We start from the raw sequence: 21,842 nt of genomic DNA on the forward strand, positions 1-21,842 counted from the left end.
GGTCTAATCTAAATCTTCCCCGGCGCAACTTGTGGCCATTCCCTCTCGTCCTGTCATTATTTATCAAGGAGAAGAGGCCCACCCCCTCCTCACCACAACCCCCCTTCAGGAAGTGGTAGAGTGCAATAAGGTCTCCTCTGAGCCTCCTCTTCTCCAGACTAAACAATCCCAGCTCCCTCAGCCGCTCCTCATAAGACTTGTGCTCCAGACCCCTCACCAGTTTTGTTGCCCTTCTCTGAACACGCTCCAGGGCCTCAATGTCCTTCTTGTAGTGAGGGGCCCAAAACTGAACACAGTACTCGAGGTGCGGCCGTACCAGAGCTGAGTACAGGGGGATGATCACCTCCCTGCTCCTGCTGGCTACACTATTTCTAATACAGGCCAGGATGCTGTTGGCCTTCTTGGCCACTTGGGCAGATTGTTTTGGCAGTGCCCAGAACACAGCTAAAGATGAAGAATTTGAATCTGAAGCTTCACACTCGCTTGTGCTATCTGGATGTGGGAAAGTTGGCTGGGAAACCTGAGTTCAAGTCAGAGAAATAACTTGAAGTCTTGCACTCCTTTCCAGCAGGCTAGGGAGTCTGTGGCTCTTTTCACATGAATCACAGAATCATTAAGGTTGGAAAACATCTCTAAGATCATCCAGTTTAATCATCAACCCATTCCCAACATGCCCCTAAACCACATCCCTCAGTGCCATGTTTCTCCAGCACCTCCAGGGACAGAGACTCTATCAGCTTCCTGGGCAGCCTGCTCCAGATACAACTTCCATTACAAGATACAACTGGATTTCCTGAAAGAGCATCAGAGCTACTCAAGTAGCCAGGAGCTACACAAACAAAAATGCTTTTTAAGAGCTTAGAACAGAAAAAGCTGAATGTTTATTCACAGATAATTGGGAAATTGCTTTCCATTTTGCTCCATCTCAAAGTAAGGCTAAATGCTATTCTGTTACAATTTGAATTGTAACAGAAGTTGCTGGTTACACCTCCACCTGCCGAAGACGTGGAAACTGACACTGGGATTTTGGGAATCTCCCATTCTCCCATCTTGTGCTATAATCCTGGTGCCAAGCAATTTCAGTATTTAATGGGTTCAGTTCAGTATTTAATGGGGTCAGACAGAATTCACTCTCTGAAATCCTGTCTTTTCAGTGCTGGGTCCAACATACAAGTGATTCTATCTTGCTAAGAGGCCCCAGACCATCCCTACAAATAAAATGCTTTTAACCACCAACCAAACACCTACAGCACTAAGGAGCCCTGTCACTCTTTCCATCTCTAACCCTCAGTTAGAGAGTTAACTAAAATAAATACATTACATATAATATCATCGCTTCTTAGGACTGTATAACAAGCCTTCCATTGTTGGTGCTTTTCCTAAAGACCTAGCAGGTGAAGTTTCAGTGAGGCTCCCAGCTTTAGGAAACATAAAGCAGGAAGAAATCTCTAGAGTGACTAAATCCAGCCCCTTGCTGGTGTGCTCATACCACACAATCCTCTTTGGAATGAACAGAAAATAATTCTACCCCTTGTGGCTATGAGAACACAATTTAACACAGCAGCTCAGGAACAAGCTGGGGATATACATATACACATACATGCATGCATGTTTCAGATCTTACAAACAGCCTCATGGTTCTGGGAGATTTTTTTACAACTGGTGGGTGATTACTAACGCAACGAAACTGGGTCTTGCTCTTTGTTCTACCTGAGCTCTCCTGCTTGGGCAGCTCCTCTCAAACAGACCAGCACAACCTGAGCCCTGAGTGGTATGCTTGCCAGAAAGAAGTAGCAAATAACAAAACAAACCAAAACAAAACAAGCCCACAAATAAACAGAAAGACTTTTAAAAGTATGCCACTTTATGAACACCAGCAGGTTCCAAACATCACAGGTATAACCACCTGAAAATGGGATTATTTTTCACAGTTCGCAATGAGATTTCCTCCAAAACACTGTTGAAATAACTTCAGTGAACTAAAATGTAAATCTGAAGCTGCTCTTAGGGCATAAAAGAGAAATCGTTGTACTTTTTAGCAGCTCGACAGTAATGTTCCTCTGAGAGTCTCTCAACCTAAGGAAATAATCAATTTTGCAAAAGAACATTTTACAAAGAGAAATGGAGTTGGGAGTCCTGAAAGCACTTGCTTTCCCCCGCTGTGCTTGAGTCAAAATAAAATAAAAGCCAAACACCTCCTTGACCTCTTTTCCTGAAAGATGCCAATTTGGGAGTTTAACCCCACAGTCTATCAGTCCAAAACACTGATGTGGAGCACCTTCAATGCCAGCCCTCCACCAGCTGCCAGCAGCACCATGGGGTTTTGATGACCCATCAACATGCTCCCACACTGGGCTGCCTCATCTCCCAGATTTGGGGAGTCCCGTGCACTGGATAAGGGAGATGCAATGGGTTGGATCCTCTCCTTTATATCTGCACATCTAAGCTTGATTGGCCATGTCCTGCCTGAGATACAAGACATGAAGGCCGTGGGCTAACAAACAGCCAAGTCTGCTCCTCAGGCCCTGGTGTCTGTATCCAGGTGGGTGTTTCTCAAGTTTTCAGTCTAGCTTATACCTGTATTTCCCCAAAATTACCATGATAAAAATTACCACCTTAGTTGAGCTGAATTACTCTAAGCACTAGAATAGAAATGCCTTCTATCAAATTAAATATTCACAGCTGTGTAGGAAACGGCTGGTTTACAGCCTGGAGATTGCAGACTGTTATTACGGCACAATTAGAAGACACAAGCTTTCCTGGAAGCTGTATGTCTCAGTGCACTGAAAATCCATGTTCCCCTGGTGTATCATGACCACCCTAACATCTACTGGGGCACTGCTGTGTGCTGTGGCTGCTCTGTGCTGGTCCACTTTGGATATTCACCAAAGACTGGTGACTCTCAGTGGAAGGACAGAATGCATACATGAAGATTCTTCACTTCAACACACTTTTATAAAGCTTTTGTGTTCCCATAAGTATGACACGTGCTTAAATAATGCAAGAATATCACAGCTGAAATCAGACACAGGGATGGGAACACACAGACAGTACTTCTGGCAGTGTCAAAGTCCTACCCTGGGCTAAGCCAAACCACTTCACGGCTCCTCTGTTTGCAATGCAAATAATGAATGCACAGCTGGAAGGTTCAGTGCAAGGTTTAATTAAATCATTACTGCTTCTATCCCTTAATAAACCCGTAAGAGAAGTCCAGAGTTTCCATCAAATACCTGAATATGCACTGGAAAAGCTATTAAAATAGAGAACATTGCCCTGAGGTCTTCAAGCACCTGTACCAGATACCGCATTATGTGACTGGGAACACTCAGCAATGCCTGAATGTCCCTGCATCTCTTCATTCCCTCATCCATGCCCTGCAGGGCACTCAGCTGCCCTTCTCCAGCACTGAGATGGATGAGGAGATAGATGGCAGGGGCTCCACTCCCTCCCAGGTGTGATGGGCATGGTAGTGATGGGTCAGTGGTAGGTTAAGATGATCTTAGTGATATTTTCCAAACAATGATTCTATGATTCTACGGAGGGAGGCAGGCAAGGCTGGGAGAGAGAAAGCTGCTGCAGCTTCTGGCACACATGGGCATAGTAGGCAGGTCCTGTGAGGGACCATCCTCTCCACCTTGGCAGCAGGACAGCCATGAGCACAAGGTTGTGACCCATGCTGTGTCTCCACTCAGGCCACACAGCCTTTCCACAATTCACCTCCCCATCAGAGGAGCAGTCAGAGGGGCATTCTGACTGAACGGCATCTGACATGGAAGTGCGTATGAAGCAAAGGTGTGTCATCAAATTCCTCCATATGGAAAAAATGGCACCCACTGACATTCATCAATGCTTGCTGAGCATTTCTAGACACCAAACAGTGGATGTGAACACAGTGGGGTGGTGGGTAGTGGTGACAGCAACATGAAAGATAGGCCATATTCCACATGGTTATTCACATCTGTCACACCATGAAATGAATAGCGTCTTGATCAGCTCATCTGCACAAATCAGTGGACTACAGCCAGGGAACCATGTTCAGAACTGAATATTAGCATCAGCGTGTTGGAAATGATGGTGACAATGTTGGAATATAGCAAAATTTGCACCAAGTGGGTCCCATGAATGCTCACACTGGGACAGAAAGAAGTCTGTCAGGACCTATTGAACCAATATGAGGCTGAAGGTGAAAGTTTCCTGGATCACACCATTACTGGCAATGAGACGTGGTGTCACCTCTATGAGCTGGAGTCAAAACAGCTGTCCATGGAGCGGCAACATGAATTCCTCAACACAGAAAAAATTCAGGATGCAGCCCTCAGCAGGGCAAGTCACACGCACCATCTTTTGGGAGAGGAATGGGGTGATCCTTCTGGATTTCCTGGAATGTGGACAAACCATCAGCTCTGACCACTACATTGCAACACCGACTAAGCTGAAGGTTTGAACTTCCTGAGTCAAGTCAAAGAAGAGGACAACTTTTCTCTTGTAACACTGTAACACCAGGCCCAACACCAGTTTGAAGACTGTAGAGCACACTGCCAATCTTGGATGGACTGTCCTACCACACTCACTGTACAGTTTGGATTTGGTGCCTTCTGACTTACATTTGTTTGGCCTGATGAGAGATGGACAGAATGGGCAACATTTTCCTATCTATGATGCTGTCATAGCAGCTGAGAAACAGTGGGTCAACTCCGTCGGTGCAGATTTGATGAGTGTGGCATGCAGGCTCTTGTTCAGAGCTGGCAAAAATGACTACGTTGAAAAGTAGAGAATTTGCTCTACCAAATAATGTTACTGTGCTCTTTTTATCTGTTGTATGAACCATGGAAATAAATAGGAGACGTTACTTTCAGAGCAACCTACGTATCACCTGGTTTTCAGCTCCAAGGGATGCTCAGCCCTGGCGCTCCGATCCATCCATGTGTCATCATATAAGTTTGCCGAGGAGACACAAAGGATGTCATACACTGGGGACCCAGACAAAACCACATACTCCTTCCTCCCTCCCACAAATATTTAAGCTCAAAACAGTGGTGGTGCTAAAGAGGAAAAGATACAACAGAGAAAGATAACTGCAGTGAACAGAATGCAAATGCATTCTAAATCCACACCATCCCCCACAATTTGAACGCATATGCCAATTTGGAAAGGACAAGGGTTACCATATGAGATTCCCTACAGTCAGGATCTTGGAGGAGTGTATGTCAAATGATGCAAACAGCAGTCAATGAGCATCTCTCCATACGTGTACAAACCTATCTGAGTTAGACTGCAGCCAAAAACGTCACTAATTGTTTTCACCACTTAGACTCAGTGTCAGAATGACACAATTTAAAGCCTTCCAGTACTGTAGTTGGGTTTGGCCTGGTCTCTCCAGTTTCAGCCTGATTTCCTCACCAAATGACACTCAGCCATACAGCAGTTTTTCTCCTGCTCTTAATTCATTCCTCCTTTGTTTCCCTCAACTCCCAAGCTGAAAAGAAAAAAAAAAAAAAAGGAAAAAAAAAAGACCAATTGAGGCCAGCCAGCAGTTACATTTTGCTGCTATAAAAATAAATATGAGAGGAAGGGGTTTCCCTCATCAGGCTGTTTAGACCTACTTTTGGCTGTAAGTATCAATGTATTTGCAAATCCCTGCCAAACACAGCAGCCGTCAGTGCAAAAGTGGTACGAGAAACAAAATGAGCATAGGGTGTAAATATAAAGCAAGAAATCATTCACTCTGTTCAAGTAACGGTGTTTGTTTCTCAGCTACTATTAAAAATCAGTGCTGGTAGGTGCTAGATAAGTCTTTTATTTTCAGTAAGAGCATCACCGTATTGATATCAGGGAAACGAGCTGAAGCACCAGCAACCATTGCTCAGGTGCCAATATCTTGCAGAAATGCTGTGAAAGGTGAAAGTCTGCACATATTGAGCACTCAAAACAGCATCCAAGGACAAAACTGATGTTTTCTGTGATTCCCAAGCAGAGCAGGCTTGGCATCCTCTTGCAGCAGTGATCTCTGTCCTGTTGTGGCTTCCCAGGCACCCCAATGCTCTGCTGGTCCTGCTTGCCCCTAGGACTGAAAGGTTTGTAGGAAAAACTCATCAGCCTGTCACTTCTGTGGCTGTTTCTCTTTGTCCTGAGGATACCCAGCACAGCCTGGGCACTGTATCAGCATATTCTGTTAGGAATCAGTAATTTGGGTCCCATCCTTTCCCTCCAGCTAGATCTTAATTTTTATTTTTATTTATTTATTTATTTAAGGCAGAGAATACAAAGGGATGGAACAGAACTTTCTCCTTGCAGCCTGCCCATCTTGCAGACCGTCCTACCCATTCATCACTCTCGTGGCAGCAATGGCTGTATTGAACATGGATTTGTTATGCCTTCAGGTCCCACATAACCAAACACCCTCCGATATTTTTGGAAGTCAAGAGAATACAGGCTCTGACACTGAAGCTTTTATACCTATTTTCAGACAGGACCTTTTATTATTTCCCACTGATCTAAATGCTGCATTTAAATTAAATTATGATTTGGAGTCTTGCGCTGGAGTAAGTCTGCAGCAGCAGATGCTTTTTCCTGCATTCTACCTGATTTGGTCCAGGGCATAATTACATTTCTGAGAGCAAATCCAGGAACTACTTAAATGCATCTCTGCTACACACTCCAGCAGGAGAAGTTCTGAACCAAGGAAAATAAAGCTCAATTCACATCCCACAGTGAATAGCTGTTCAGGAGAAACACACTTTCACCATTTGAAAATCAGATAAAAAGGTAGTTCATACAACATTTACCCTATCTTACAAAATAACCTGCAATATGACATCAATTCATTCCTTCTCATAATATACTTAACAAGGAGGAAAAAAAAAGACACATGCCACACATGCACACCCCTTCATGCACACCCTTTCTCCAGTGCTCCTTGTTATTCTTCCAGAACAATTCTTCAAAGCTGCAGAGATCACTCTATGTCACCTTCTTTTTGAAAGATCAGATACACTGCATCAAAAAGCATGCAGGAAAAGTTCTAGGGCATGGAACCAATTTCTGCACACTTTTATCTGGGTCAGTTTTTCTATTGATTCTGCAAATACCATATCATTTCTTTTTAAGCCAAGACTTTTTTGTTGTTGTTGTTTAAAAAGAAGAAAAAGAGAAGATCAGAACTTAAGTCAAACATCCACCCGAGCCAAGGATGAGTTTTGTTGGGTGGCTGCAAATCAAAACGGCAGATTAAAAAAAAGATAAAAGTCTAACTAATATCAAAAGAGCATCTGGGTTGATTTCTAAATTCACTAAATGCCACTTCCCATATTACTTCTTTTTTTTATTTTACACATTTATAATGTCCTCACTGTTACATGCATGACACAGCTGACAATGTCTAGGAAAGCCAATTGAGGCAAGCACATGAAAAGCACTCACACATGTTTTATCATTAATGCATCTCTCCATTTCTCGGCCGGCTGCCAAGTCTTGCTCCATGGTTATGACCTATTTGGCACAGCTTCCAGCTGTGCTTTATGTTGTCTCATCAACCCCAGTGTCTGACTTAAGGTGCTCTGTTTCAGAAATAATAAATAAGAGCAGGCCTCGGGTGATGAAAGGCTGGATTTTGTTTTAGGATGAGACATCTTGAGGAATCTTATCAACTCCATCTGCACACATGGGTGGGAAATGGAGATGGGGTACTTCTAGGACAATGCCTACCGATGGGTGACAGTCTGTAGTAGAAGCAACTTAAAAGATTTCTTGCGACTCCAGATGACAGCTGAAAAAAGTAATAAAGTAGTTGGGAAGTCTAATAAACTCCTGGTGAAAACAAAACTAATGAACTAACTGGCTCACAAGTGCTTTTGCAGCACGCAGTCCTTTTAATTCTGAGATGCTTTTTGCACATTTTGATGGCGGTGGGAATAACTGGGAATAACTAAGCATTGCCCAGGAGCCTGATTAGAAAGCTTACTCCTGCTGGAAGCAAGGCATGCATTTTGGCAAGACTTGGTTTTGCAGGGAACCAGGCATGTGGCAAGCGGGGCCATTTGCATGAGTGCTTGTGACTCAGAGCTGGAGAAGGATCTGGCTCAGCTAAGCATCTACTTCCTGGCCCTGGGACACGAGTCTGGAGGATCACCAGGACAGATCCCTAAGCTTTGTCAGAGTTACATCTTAACGTTCCATTTTCCCTGTCTCGATAGCTGAGATGGAAAGGTAAGTAAGTTTCCTCTCCACCAACTGTGTGATGCCATCGACACTTCCAACGTAGAAGATTAACCATTCTGGATACACAAATGACCAAACCCCAGTACTGGGCTAGTGGTCCCCTCCCTGCTACACTGAATGCTCGCCACTCTTCAGCACTTTGCTGGCAACTCTATCTGCTTTTACTCTGACCATCGCAAGGTCACTGCAATTCGAGGAGTACTGGATGTTCCTGCTCAGCAGTCGCATCCAAGGAGGTGATTTCCCAAATCCTGCTTGTCTCCTGAGAATGGGTTTAAGGGGCTGAACTTAGAATCATACAGTCATTGAAATTGGAAAGACCACTAAGATCTTCTAATCCAACCATCAACTCATGCTTGTGACTGCTCTGGACCAGCTCCCTCAGCGCCACATTTATCCTTTCCTGAACAACCCCAGGGATGGTGACTCCACTACCTCCCTGGGCAGCCTGTTCCAATGCCTCACCAATCATACTGAGAAGAAATTTTTCCTGAGTTTGAACCTCCCCATCATCCTGGGCCAGCCACCTTTCTGCTCCCTGCCAAGCCATGCCCCACTCAAGCTCAAGTGCGGCTTCTAATACACTGCTAATTGCAGAATTGTTGCTGGATTATATCCAGACTTCTACTTTTCGCTGTTATTAATTGACTGCTTGAAGCTTTGCAATCTTTCGAAGAAAATGCCTTTAAAAATTGGGCTGGGGAGAATCACATTGAACAGGGATACTAAAACGTCTTCCTAGCTGTGCTGTAAAAACTAGGCCAGGCTACTCTCTGCCAGATCTCCATGTATCCCCGCAGCAGTAACAGTTGGCACAATTCTTAAAATACGTACAGGTTGTGACAAGGCTGACTGATTAAAGACCAGCTCACAGCACTGGGAAAACTCAAAGCACTACTGGTGAGTTTTAAAACTGGAGAGATGTCGTGGCTTCCAAAGAAACCTCTCCAGCCTGGTGCTCCTCTGTCAGCTCCTTTCAACCACGAGCAACACTGAGTGACCAACACAGTCCAGCTCCACCTTTGCATAAAACCATAACACACCTCTACACAGATGTGTAGGACTGCTCTATCTCAGCTGCTTCCACCACTTTCCTGTCAATTATCAGCAATCCACCACCACAGTGTATTTAATTTGGATTAATGTGGGAAGTACTCTAATCTCCTTACTACAGACAAAGTAAAGCAAGGCTGACTGGAAATCTGGCTTCACTGCACACATGTCTACATTAAAGTCCCCATGTGCCAACAGCACAAAGTACTGCCTGGCCATGTTCCCTCAAAACCCCAGCTCCCAGCTCTGGTGGCCACAGGCTTGGCCACTCCTCACCACCCTATATACCCCACACCCTTATCTGCTTGCCTATGGCCTTCGTATTTAAATATTAAGGCAACTCTGCAACAAACACAATGCTTTTTATGCTTGTGCTCCTGCATGTGGATTTCAATAAGTAGCTTTTGGCCGCCTGTTCCAAGGCAAGTCACTGTACGTGGGGTGGCTGTCTTTGGCAGAGCTGTAAGGCAAATGAGTCAATGTTAGGTGCAGGCACTGGTGGAACTTGGGCAGACTTTCTTAAGCCAGGTTCAGAGACAACTAACATGCAAATACTGTGCTCAGATTCATACAGATATTGTGCCTCAGTGCAGGAAATGGTGGTTTGGAAGTATCTGGCATAGCACAAGTTTGCCTCACAAATTGTCTCCTTGTGATACTCTGTGATGAATTCCCAGTAATTATGGAGCAGCAGTGACAGTGGCCAGGGTGAGCCCCAGAGTAACCACTGTTGCCTCAGTGCAAACTGCTCAGATTAAACATAACTCACGCTTTATTTGTACTTATGTGCTAGTATTTTCCAGATTAAATGCGAGGGTCTGTGCAAAAGTCTTACTGTCTCTACAGACTTGATCCTAACTCTGCCACAAACTCTCACATAAGCCACTGAAATGACCAGGCCCCAGTTGAGCATAGAAATCCCTTTATGCAGAGCCCTTATTATTGTCTGTAATACTCTGCTCAGAGATGAACAGTGCTCAGATATTTTATTCTTGGTGGAAGCTGTATTTCAAATGTTTTCCTACTATCCTCAGAGGGGTTTCACATTTTACACGTGTGACAAAGCAGATATGGATTGCAAGAAACTATAAATCATGACTACATAGCACTGCCTGAAACCTAGAGTATCTATGGACCAGATTTCATCACTAGAATCAAGATGCTCAAATCCCCTCTGGTACTAAAATAAATGCAGAACGTATTGCTGGAAGTATAAGGTCTCTCCAAGTCCTGTCAAAATACACTGTCTATAAGCATCAACCAAGGTAAAGCTTTACTGTCGTGGAATGCCAACAAATACCAGGCAGTGCTTCTGATCTACCTTAGTTTGGTGCATATAATTTTAATTAAAGCATTTAAGTAAATACAGATGCAAATTAGGCTCAGTATAGCATCTGGCAAATTGCTATCAGAGCCCTGAGGCTACTGGCAAATTATCAGCATGAGCCTCCGTGATGCGGAGTTACCAGATCCAGTCTTGGTCAAGGCACTGTGTATTTTCTTTTTCTATTTGGCTTTCAACACTGAAAGTAAAACCTCATATTGGTACATACATAAGAAGTTATACTGTCTTCCATTTAAAAAGGAGCTCTTAGGAGGTAAACCAACATCATTAAAATCTGTCCTTTAGACAGCCTACGTCTAGCAAGAAGAAAAAACCCCTTCTGCATTACTGCAATACCTATCAAAGGAACTCAAAGCGCCTCTGAAATGTTAATTAATCCACACTCTCCCCAAGGGAGATCTATTTTAAAGATTGTTATATGCAGTTTGCATTATTCTTGCATTTGCCAAAGGCTCACAGGAGAGAAGCCACAGAGATCGAATCTGGACCTGGAGCCTCGACTGCCTGCTCCTCTGTGTCCTGATCACAAGACCTCCCTCCCCAAAAATCACAAGAACTCGCTCACACCAGAGAGGTGTGAACCTCTTTGGCCTAGATATTTCTGCCTCAAAGCGGTGTTAACTTCAAAACCTTGTTAAAAGTATGTGAAGGCGATTACATGACAAGAGAAATAAGGGAAAACAAATCACAAGGGGAGAAATTTTTCTGGTTTTTGGAAATTGAAGGAATCTTTAGATCATGCTGAAAGGATCTTATCTTTGGAAAATGAAAAGGTACAGGCAAGATAATGTTCATGGTAATACCCACATCAGCTCTGGCTGATTGTTCCTCCTCTCAAAGTGCACTTCCGTCTTTACAACCTTACAAGTGGAGATCAATTCTCCTTTCAGAACCTGCATTAAGACCAAAGCTTAGAAAGAAGCAATAGCTCCTAAGGTGTAAGTGCACACTTGATCAACAGCAATGACACTTAAGCACATGCTTAACACTTTCCTTACAATATCCTTGTGAATTTCCCTAAGTATGAATTTTCCACCGATACTGAACGAAGTCACATAACATTTTCAATTTACTCAAAAATTCTCTGGGGAAAAAAATATTCTTGTTACTGATGGCAAAGAATAGGACAAGAAAACACAGTAAGGTTTGTGGTCACATGAATACATTCACAACGTGATAAAATGTGACACATACATGACATATCATTACTGTGACAACAGTGTTTGGAAGGCATTTGCAACCAGCATTTTGTAAGCATATGGTCATATATTGGCCCCTTCCTGTGCTCAAAATTAAAAACAAGACAGAGGGTCAGGAGCTAAAAGCACCAAGCCACACACTGGCTTGTTTGCATTCCTGTGCCCTGATATCAGTTACAATGACTGCATATTAATTTAAATACTTTGCTCATTGACTTTTTTTTTCTTTAGTGTTTAGACTAATTATATATATATAAGCAGGTAAAAACAGTGAGCATTGCTCTTAAGCACTGGGATGCTGGTATGAAACTCTCCAGTATGAGAGAGTTCCTGGCAGCAGGAAGTATAGAAAAGGGAGAACAGGGAAATGAGATGTGATTACGGACTAGCTAAACATGAGGGCATCAGACCCTGGAAAGCGAGGTGTACGAGTTCAGCAGTGGCATATACATGGTAAAGCAGTCACATTTAAGCATTTTGGGCTCAGCTCCTCCACAACACCTTTGCATTTTGGCTGGCTCTTGCTTTAGCAAAATCATTTTAGGGCCCAGTTTGCAAGAAGAATAAATAATGATTTTCACTGGATGGGGAAGAAAGACTGATTCAAAGAGGACACAGTTCCCGTTCCTACTTTGAGAGAAAAACATGCCAAAATCATCACCTTACCACAGATTTACTTCAAGTCAGAGTACACATTCCCCACAGAGGCCAAGCAGGCGATCTTGATGTTTTCCTCTTAACAATCATATCTCAATAAACTGTTATCTGATCTGAGACTTAATAGGGTAATGCTGAACGACTGAACTATTGAACCAGCTTTGCCAAAGGTAACTCCAAATGTATAAACAGATGAATAAGAGACCTGCAAGTCTGGTGTAGCCTTAGCTGCCCATCTTTAGGGACCATCTGGAAATCAGTGCCTCCTATAGCATACTGAGAAACCAAGCTACTTGAATAACAAGTCATTGGACTTTCAGAACCAGGAGGGCAGAGCCGTGCTGGGAAGAGGGAAGAGAGATGCTCTGTCCAAGAGGTAAACTGCTACTTTGTTTCCTCTGTCCACATATTCTCCTTCTTTTTATTTTTGGATCTTGCAACACTATCCAGTATTAAATCACACACAGCCAGAGTAACAGCTGCTGTGTCCTGTCCCAGAGAGACATCAAAACCAGCCCCACAAAGAGAGCTGACCGAAGGGGGCACACAACACTGAACTGTGGCTTTTCCCTCTTTGTTATGGAGGAGACTGTGAAAGCACTTCTTTAAAAATTATAGGAACATCACAATTATAGGAATATCACAACACAAGAAGCACCTCAGCAGCAGATAAGTTATCTCCATCACACCAGTAAAATACTATGTGGTAGATGGAGCCAATGCAGAAAGCCCACCCCCTACAAAAGCACAGCAAAATGACCTTGCAGGACTGAGGAAGGGTGGTTTTTCCCAGTGTAAGCAGGCCTCTCCTTGGGGCCATGCCAACATGCATGTGTCACTCAGGAATAACACCTCTTCGTGCTTTTGGCCAGTACAGCCTTGCTGGCAGAAGTCTGCAGTGTAGGCATGACTTAACCCCAAGCTATTTTCAGAAGAAAACTTGATGCAGTATAACTTTCCAGCACACATTACAACCTTTGTTTTACAAAATACAAAAATTCAGCCCTTGTGACTCTCAAATAGCTCAACTGTTCATAGGACTGCCAGATAAAGCAGGTGTGAAATAAAAGGTTTTACTAAAAAAGGGAATAGGATAGACCTCACTGATAGGCAAACTCTAGGTTAGTGCTGTTTGGGGAGAGGATTGGCAGCCTGGGTGAAACTGTAATGCTCACAACTTGTACACTCCTCAACTGCGCAGAGGGAATCTAACCATGTAAGCATTCTTGAAGCTAAGGCAGGCATTACAAGTGAACAGCATCAGTGACAAATAAGAGAAGCCAACCTTTTAATAGAATCACAGAGGTTGGAAAGACCACCAAGATCATCTAGTCCAACCATCGTCCCACCACCACTATACCACTAAACCATGTAACTCAGTGAAACATCTACCCTTTTTTCAAAGGATGATTAAAATACCTTAGGGCCAGCTTCATCCCAGACTTAACTAGGACCCACTGTTTTCAGCCAGGTGGCCATTTCCCACATTTCTACACTAAAACCTGTAACTATGTGGCTGGTTTTGTCCCTTCTTCCTCTTCACTTAGGATCAGTTAACATTTACCTGAACCAGAATTTCCCACCTCCCAAAGTGACCGCTTGTTGGAGTACCCACCAACCTAAATGCACAGTAAGTGTCACAAAAATGCAAGCTCACACTCCAAAACCCAGCACCACAACACAACCACGGATATGGCTAAAGAACAGCTCTTCCTTATAAAAAATGCTGGAGACTCATAAGTCCCATTAAAATTACAGAATCATTAAGGTTGGAAAAGACCACTGAGATCATCTACTTCAACCATCGACCTATCATCACCATGCCCATTGACCCACTGGTACTCCACCGATCACTGAGATGACTACACTTCAGAAACCATGATCTGAAAAGAGGGGCAATGGTTTTCATCCTGACAGGACATGACAGGAATATAGTGGTAAAAAAAAAAAAAAAAAGAAAAGAAAGAAAGATGACTAATGAGTTCCAGCATCCTGCAAAGCATGGTCCAGTCTTCAGCCTGAAAGTGCTGAAATCACGAATCTGCCAAAGAGCGCAAACATATGCACATTTCCTTTTAAGTGTCCCACGCAGCTCAGCAGCATGCAAGAGATGCATCTGGAAATTCTCTGTCTGGCAGCTCTTCAAGCTACAACACCAAGAACCAAAAGCTTATATTTCTCCAAAGAAACTTTCTTTCAGTTATTTTGTAGGACACCGTTAAGTTTCTACTTACTTGATCTGTTGTGCTTTCTCACATCACTGATACTTGATCTCTGATGTTTCTGACAGGATGCTGTCCGTAATGTTTCAAACTATACTGGGTTTCGCTCTGCTCAGAATTTTGCAACATCCCTCACCTGTGATTGAAACCCAAACTGAGAGAGTACTAATAGGATCTGATTTGGTCTTACTCCTTTCTAACCACCAAGGAAGAAGAAAACACTGTCCAAACTTACACGAGGAGCTTCATGCCCTTGGTGAGATGAGAGAACCACAAGGCATCTTGTGGAACAGCACTATGAAAGCAGAAGTAATGGCACAACGGACAACTGAAAAAACATTAGGATGTTCTCCATAGCCTCCACTGCAACTGTCCTTGGAAGAAATCTGCCAGCAAAAGGGCAGGGACCCAGTTTTTTGCTTGTACCCATTTTTCAGCTTGTGGAGGAATTGCTTCAATACGGAGACAAGAGTCACTCATGATCTGGATGCTATTCTACCAGCAACACAATCCCAGAAGTCTTCCTGAAAGAAAATTACCCTGCTTTTGAGGGCAAACCCGAGCTACACTAAGCATACCTCTGGGATTCTCCTGGAGAACAGTGTGGAGTCCCACACAGGGCATGATATGACCACGTGCTACCACCAAGTTATACTTACCACTAGGCTACCTAAGCAGGCTCCTCAATTTATTCTCACAGTATAAAATTAAGGTGTTAAGCTAAACCCTTAAAGACAACTTTGTTGAAGGACAGGATTTTGAAATTCTGACCCAGACCCACTTAAACTCTGCTTCATCAGCTAGAGGTAACAGCTTCAGGAAAGCAACCAAAGGTACTTTGATGTGATGTGGGATAACTGAACTGATATTCTATAAAAATAATAAAATTCTACCAGGGAGAGCTCCTGACACTGATCTGTTTTGCCACTTTGCTCCACTCCAGCATTACCAGCAAGTACAGAAGCTTGCAGAGCACTACTAGCTGCTTGTTCCTGACACACTCCATCTTCTGAACACTCTGGAGGCTTTTTACTTTAAAGGGCAGCTGCATGTGGAAAAGACGTTAAACTTTGTGTGCAGACCACTTCACACTCCTGAAATCACACTTTAAAAAAAGCCAGTCCATAACACATACCTGTTCTCTTTAAAGCCTAGTTATCTCTTTACAAAAAAAAAAAAAAAAGAGAAAAAGAAAAGCATACACATCTATTTACTCCAGTGTTTGCTATGCAGATGTCTGTGGGAAAGAAATACAGATTCTATTGTGTCTGGCACACCACCACCTGAATGCAGTTGGGATTTAGCGGACAGGCTCCTTACTGCTGGTATATGTAAGTGACAGGAAGACCATTTTATCTTCAAAATCCTGATACAATAATTTTCCTCCTGCTTCTTGGTACCGGTGAAGCCAGAACAACTGGCATCTTCACAGGGAAAGCACTGTTCAGTGCCCATCTGTCTGATCATGTAGAAGCCTAGTCTGGCATGGGATGGGAATGAGAGCAGCAGTTTCTAAGCAGGCTTGGTGATCCTTGTGGGGCTCTTGGCTCTGTTTCACCACCCTTCTATTCACAGAATCAAGAACCACAGAAGCACAGAATCACGGAGTGACTTGGGTTGGAAGGGACCTCAAAGATCATCTAGTCCCAATCCCCCTGCCACAGGCAGAGTAGATGATCACTAAATCAGGCACAATCAGGTTGCCCAGGGCCCCAGTCAACCTGGCCATGATGACAACATTCAGGGACATACTACCTAATCCTCCACCTACAAAGAGTCAAGAATCCATCGTGAGTGGCTCCAGAACTGAACTTTTCCCAGCCTGTGCCTCTGTAAGACTTACAGATTCCCTGAACCAGGCTTGACACAGTCTGTTTCTGAGCTGAATTATCAGATCAGGCTCCAAGCTCAAGAAGAGAAATAGTGATTAAAGCACCTACACTAGGAGTGGTTGCAAAGGGATTCAGCACTTGCTGGGGGCGTGGCATGAGGATCTCAGTCTCCCAACGGCTGCATGACACATTAAACCCAAGCAGAAAAAAGCAGTGGGAGAAAGCAGGAGATATAAGGTCACCTGACACCAAGCTCGGGTTGCTTGCAACAGAACTCATCAAAGCACACAGAAGACTGCTAATATTCCCTGGCCTGAACACTCCCTCTTTCACACTAACCAGACTTTGATCAAAAATACCATGACAGTTTTGGCAAAAACATTTCCATCTTCTGCTAGCTTCAAATTGCTTGGTTAGAAACAGGTCAATGTTTGTGCCTCAGTTTCCCCATCTATTAAGCAAAAGTAACATAACCTCCTCTGGATGTAACTTTTACACCTTGGATTTTGTAGGGTACAAAAAAAGCACTCCAGGACCTACAGATCATAAGCAAAGCAGCCAAAACTCTTAAGAGCAGTCACTAGAATGGGTCAGCCTGGCTATGAAGCTGCTGTGTTGCCTGGAGTTATGGGCACCGAGGGAGCAACTGAGCCAGCAGTGCTGCAGCAAGCGCATGCTATGAGCAGCCTGTGCCACTGCAGCCAGACACGGGGCGAGCTTGGAAAGCCAAAAAAAAGAGAGAAGCTGCCAGCTTCTTCATATTCATGAGCTCTTTAATAATGCTCAACAAAACTCGGAGGCATGTTCACTGCTGTTGCTCCTGCCCTTTTGCACAGCGAGCAAGTCATAAATATTTCAGGGGAAGAGTCCAGAAAATTTGCAAGATTGGTCGTAGCCTTTTACAGCATTAATGAGCAGGCCATTAATAGTTAATGAAACAGCTGCTGGTGATCTCAGAGGTAAAGGCAAGATGAGAACAGCAGTGTTTGCCCACTCACTACAGTGTGATAATGTGAAGGAACAGCTTGATCCTTTTATCAGATCCTCCACAGCAGGACAGCACCCTGGAGATGGGTGGAAGGCCCCCAGCTGAGCTGCACCCAGCCCCTCTACAGGCTGGCCCCTTTGTGCCAGGTCCCAGGGATCAAAGCTGCTGCAGAGGAGCCACACTGCTGCCCTGGTGCTACACCAAGGTGAGGAGACCAGTATCCCAAAAAGTGTGTCCAGGTAAAAAAAAAAATAAAGGAAAAAGAAAGCTTAATTGAAAAACTATAATCTTCATACTGCCCCTCAGAGTTGCTAAACAGTGCTGGAAGTCAATACAACTGTAGCACTGGGACCTTTCTTTAAATGATTTGCCTGATACATCTGTAGGTACCCACTGGAGAGACTAAAGGCTCCCCTGTCCTCACACCCTGCTTTCACCCAAAACGTGTGCTTTTGGATGAGAACCTCCTGGCATGATGCTTGCTAGTTTCTAAGCAAACTGGTCCTTTGCTTTGCTTGCCTTCAGACAAGACTCTGCCTGCTTAGTTTCAATGCAGATCAAGGGTGGCCTCAAAAGATCATCACTGTGTGAAGACCTATAAAATAAGGGTTAATTACATCCAATTTGAAGCAATTATTTTATTCTGTAACTTGATTAAAAGCCGTCATTTACCAAACACGCCTTGAAAAAAATATTACTATGTACACATAATAAAAACTACATAACTAGCAATAAATGTTCAGTGCTTCCTTTTAAAACCCATAGGAAGCAACCTTCCTTCATGCTTTAACTGGGGAGCACCTTAAAGCCATTATAAACCTTGATTTAAAGACTTCAGCACCGCAAACTACTGGAATCATTTTAAGGATGAAACTTCATGAATGAAGAATCCCACCAAACCCAGATGTGCATTGAGCTTTTCCTCACCCTCATACCAGATGTTTTACATAATTCAAGAACAGATATTTTAAAACCGCTGACAAGGCAAAAAAGGTTATGACTGAAAATATACACCCAAATTGCAAATGTTACTTTATCAGCTTCCTACCTTAGTTGTCTCTTTCATATAAAAAATAAGAAAGTATCAAGATTCTTGATATTTTTCCTCCTCTGATAGCTGCGTTGTGAAATTTCAACACAAAGTGTGTGTTAAAATGAGCTGATTCCAACTTTTTGAGTGTTTTTTCAACTGATTTTTAAACACCCAGCAGGCATGAAGAACACCCAAGGACCAGCTAAAAATTCAACAAGGTGCCATGCAAGCCAAGCCAAGTGGATGCAGAGAAGGTGAGCAATGCTTCAAGATGCTTATTCACGGACTGAACCAGAGCAAATCACAACCCTTTCCTCTGCCGTGTATGAAAGGGAGGCAAGAAAGGGTCCTCCATTTGGGCTACAACAGGGAGAGGCAATGGGGAAGGACACAACTGTGTCCAAGGCAGCAAAGGGAAACAGATGATCAAACTGCAACCTTTGGCTGCAGAATCACAGACTTGTTAAGGCTGGAAAAGACCTCTTAAGTCCAACCATCAACCCCATCAGCCTGACCCCCACCATGCCCACCAAACCATGACCCTCTGAGCCACATCTCCATGTTCCCTAACACCTCCCATGATGATGATTCCACCACTCCCCTGGGCAGCTTGTTCCAATGCCCCACCACTGCCCCTGAAAATAAATTTAAATGCATACAGATTTAACAGTCCACTATGAAGTGGTTTCCTGTGCAAATGCATCCTCTCCAAAACACAGCAAACTACACCTTGTCCCACTGCACACAAAACATCCAAAAGGTCAGATGGGTGGCAGAGATGGATGCTATTCCCATCCCGACTCGTCCCCCGCTACCTCTGCAAATAGAGCACCCTGCAAACAGCTGCAAAACCCTTTGCCATGAAGTACCACATACCTTTACTGCAACAACACCAATCCCTGGAGGCAATACTACTGGCATTAAACACCCAATACCCCCCTTGCAATGCAATTCACGTATCTTCAGTGGGGATCTGCCTATTTAATAGTGCATTACCAAGCAGGTCTCTCATTCCACCAAGCACCACAGAATAACAGAATGGCTTAGGTTGGAAGGAACCTTAACTAGCACTAAGTTCAAACCTCCTGCTGTGGGCTGGATGCCCCCCACCACATCAGGCTGCCCAGGGCCCCATTCAACCTGGCTTTGAGCACCTCCAGGTGCTCCAGGAACCCACAACAGATCTGGGCAGCCTGTGCCAGAGTCTCACTGCCCTCTGAGAAAAGGTTTTCCCTTGGCATGGCTTCCCCAGCACAGAAGCAGAATGCCACTGAACAGATCATTCACTGAAAGACGTGGCACAGTAAAATGTAGCCGTCTTTTGGTAGGTGGAATTATATGTGTGTGTGTGTGTGTGAGCACACGCGTCCCCTTGAGATTTTGCAGCAATGTGCACTCAGCTTGGTTGGGAGCTGGAGCTGTTGCAACTGGCAGAGAGCTCCCATTCTCTAGTACCCTATGGGGCTCCTGAGTGCCTTACAGAGAAAAGAGCGTCCATTTACAAAGGAGCAAAAGTGGAGCAAAAGAAGAGGCATTCAGATTTCAGAAGATGAAGTTTAAACCCAGAAATTCAGTGCTCTGATCATCTAAGTCAGAAGAGATGGGGCTGGTGCTAATGCATGCTCTGCTCAGCATAAGTAATGCCTTGCGACACCGCTCTCTGGCTCAGACATGCACCGGGGGCTCACAGGCTCTGCAGGCGTGTGGCACCAAGGGGCACAGACCCTGGGGCAGCAGTCACAGCCGGCACAGCCCAGCCTCCCACTGGGCTTCAGACAGCCCTGCTGCCTCCCCAGAGGTGTTTTCCTACTGTAGAGAAGTAGGAAAATAAGGTGCATTGAGGTAAACACTAGGATACCAACATAACAGGACATACAAGCAGAATTTAAGGCACCTCGAGAACATTTAGGCTTGTAAGCAAAACACTTCAGAGAGAGCTAAGATTTTTTTTTTATATATCTGCTTAACTGTGGATTTTGAAACTTATGTTGCCTTAAGCAGTATTTCTCAAACCACCCCTATCCCAAGTTAACTATATGCACACAGACAGGATGCTGGCAGATCTGCAGACAAGAAAGGCACAAACTGTTCTGAGTGATGGTAAAACTACAAGGATGCTCTAACTCCAAACAAAAAGATGTCGTGAAAGGGTAGTTGGAGAAAATAGTTCCCTCCAAACACACTGCTCTTCCAGTACTTGAAGGGAGCTCACAAGCAGGAGGAGGACTGACTTTTTGCATGGTCTGATATGGAAACAGTTTTAAACTAAAAGGGGGAAATCAGGTTTGATGTTCAAAGTAAATTATTCACTGAGAGGGTAGTGAGGCTCTGGCACAGGCTGCCCAGGGCAGCTGTGGGTACCCCATCCCTGGAGACGTTCAAGGTCAGGTTGGATGGGGTCCTGGGCAGCCTGAGCTGGTGAGGGGCAATGAGCATAAGGCAGGGGGATGGAACAGGGTGGGTTTTGAAATCCTTTCCAATCCGAGCCATTCTGTGATTCCTCATCACTCTAGCTGCCTACTGTCAGCTGAACACAATCCCACAGGTCCCCAGCAAGCAGCAGCCCCACACTCAGCAGCCCAGCCAGACACCATCTCTGGCACAGAAACCCCACATGATGCTTTTCCAACATCTTGTCACCACTGACTTCCCAAAGAAAAGCTGTGCCATGTGACAGTAATGACAAACGGCATCGGCAGTGTGGCTGCAGGAAATGCCACAGGAATGCCCAGCAGGGACAAGGGAAGGGATGCAGGACAAAGAACGGTGTCTCTGCCTTGGGCTGAGCTTCCCTAGTTCTCAAGGAAACTGTAATGCAGCGTGGAGGACAACAGGCACCAGAGCCTATAACAGCAGCATGCTCTGAGCATATCATTTAAATGCATCACTTTTTGAGGAGACAAAAGACAGGCAAAAACTCCCTGCTACGCCTGACAGTTTGTGCTGAAAAGAATACTGAAAAAAATACAACAACAAAACATATTTGCTTTGGAGGTGGGAGGCAGAAAGAGGGATGGGGAAGGCATCTTGTCAAAAACACTTCAGTCTGCAACCATCAGGAATTTCCTTTATTTCATGTGAGAGCGAATCAGCAGTGCTCCCCAGCAAGGCAGTACTTTTGGGAGTGGGACATGCCACAGCTCTCTGCTTCTGCCCAGCATCCTGGCCAAGAGCCCCAAACCCAAAAACCTCGCTGCTTTGAGCTGGTTCTGCTTGGATTTTCTTCCCGCAAATAGTTTTCCTTTTTTCAAGAATGAGTATTTTCCCACTTTTGTTGTCTGAATGAAGTGTAACAT

The 21,842-nt window shown here is 44.2% G+C and overlaps 1 protein-coding gene across 3 annotated transcripts in view; it reads right to left on the reverse strand.

Annotated features, from left to right (window-relative positions):
- ZHX2 (zinc fingers and homeoboxes 2) overlaps nucleotides 1-21,842 on the reverse strand; it is a 64,390-nt gene that overhangs the window by 36,693 nt on the left and 5,855 nt on the right. The window lies entirely within an intron of this gene.

This window comes from Cyrtonyx montezumae, unplaced genomic scaffold (assembly GCF_038088225.1).
Source record: "Cyrtonyx montezumae isolate F1298 unplaced genomic scaffold, pur_monq_1.0 scaffold_8, whole genome shotgun sequence".
NCBI lineage: Eukaryota > Metazoa > Chordata > Aves > Galliformes > Odontophoridae > Cyrtonyx > Cyrtonyx montezumae.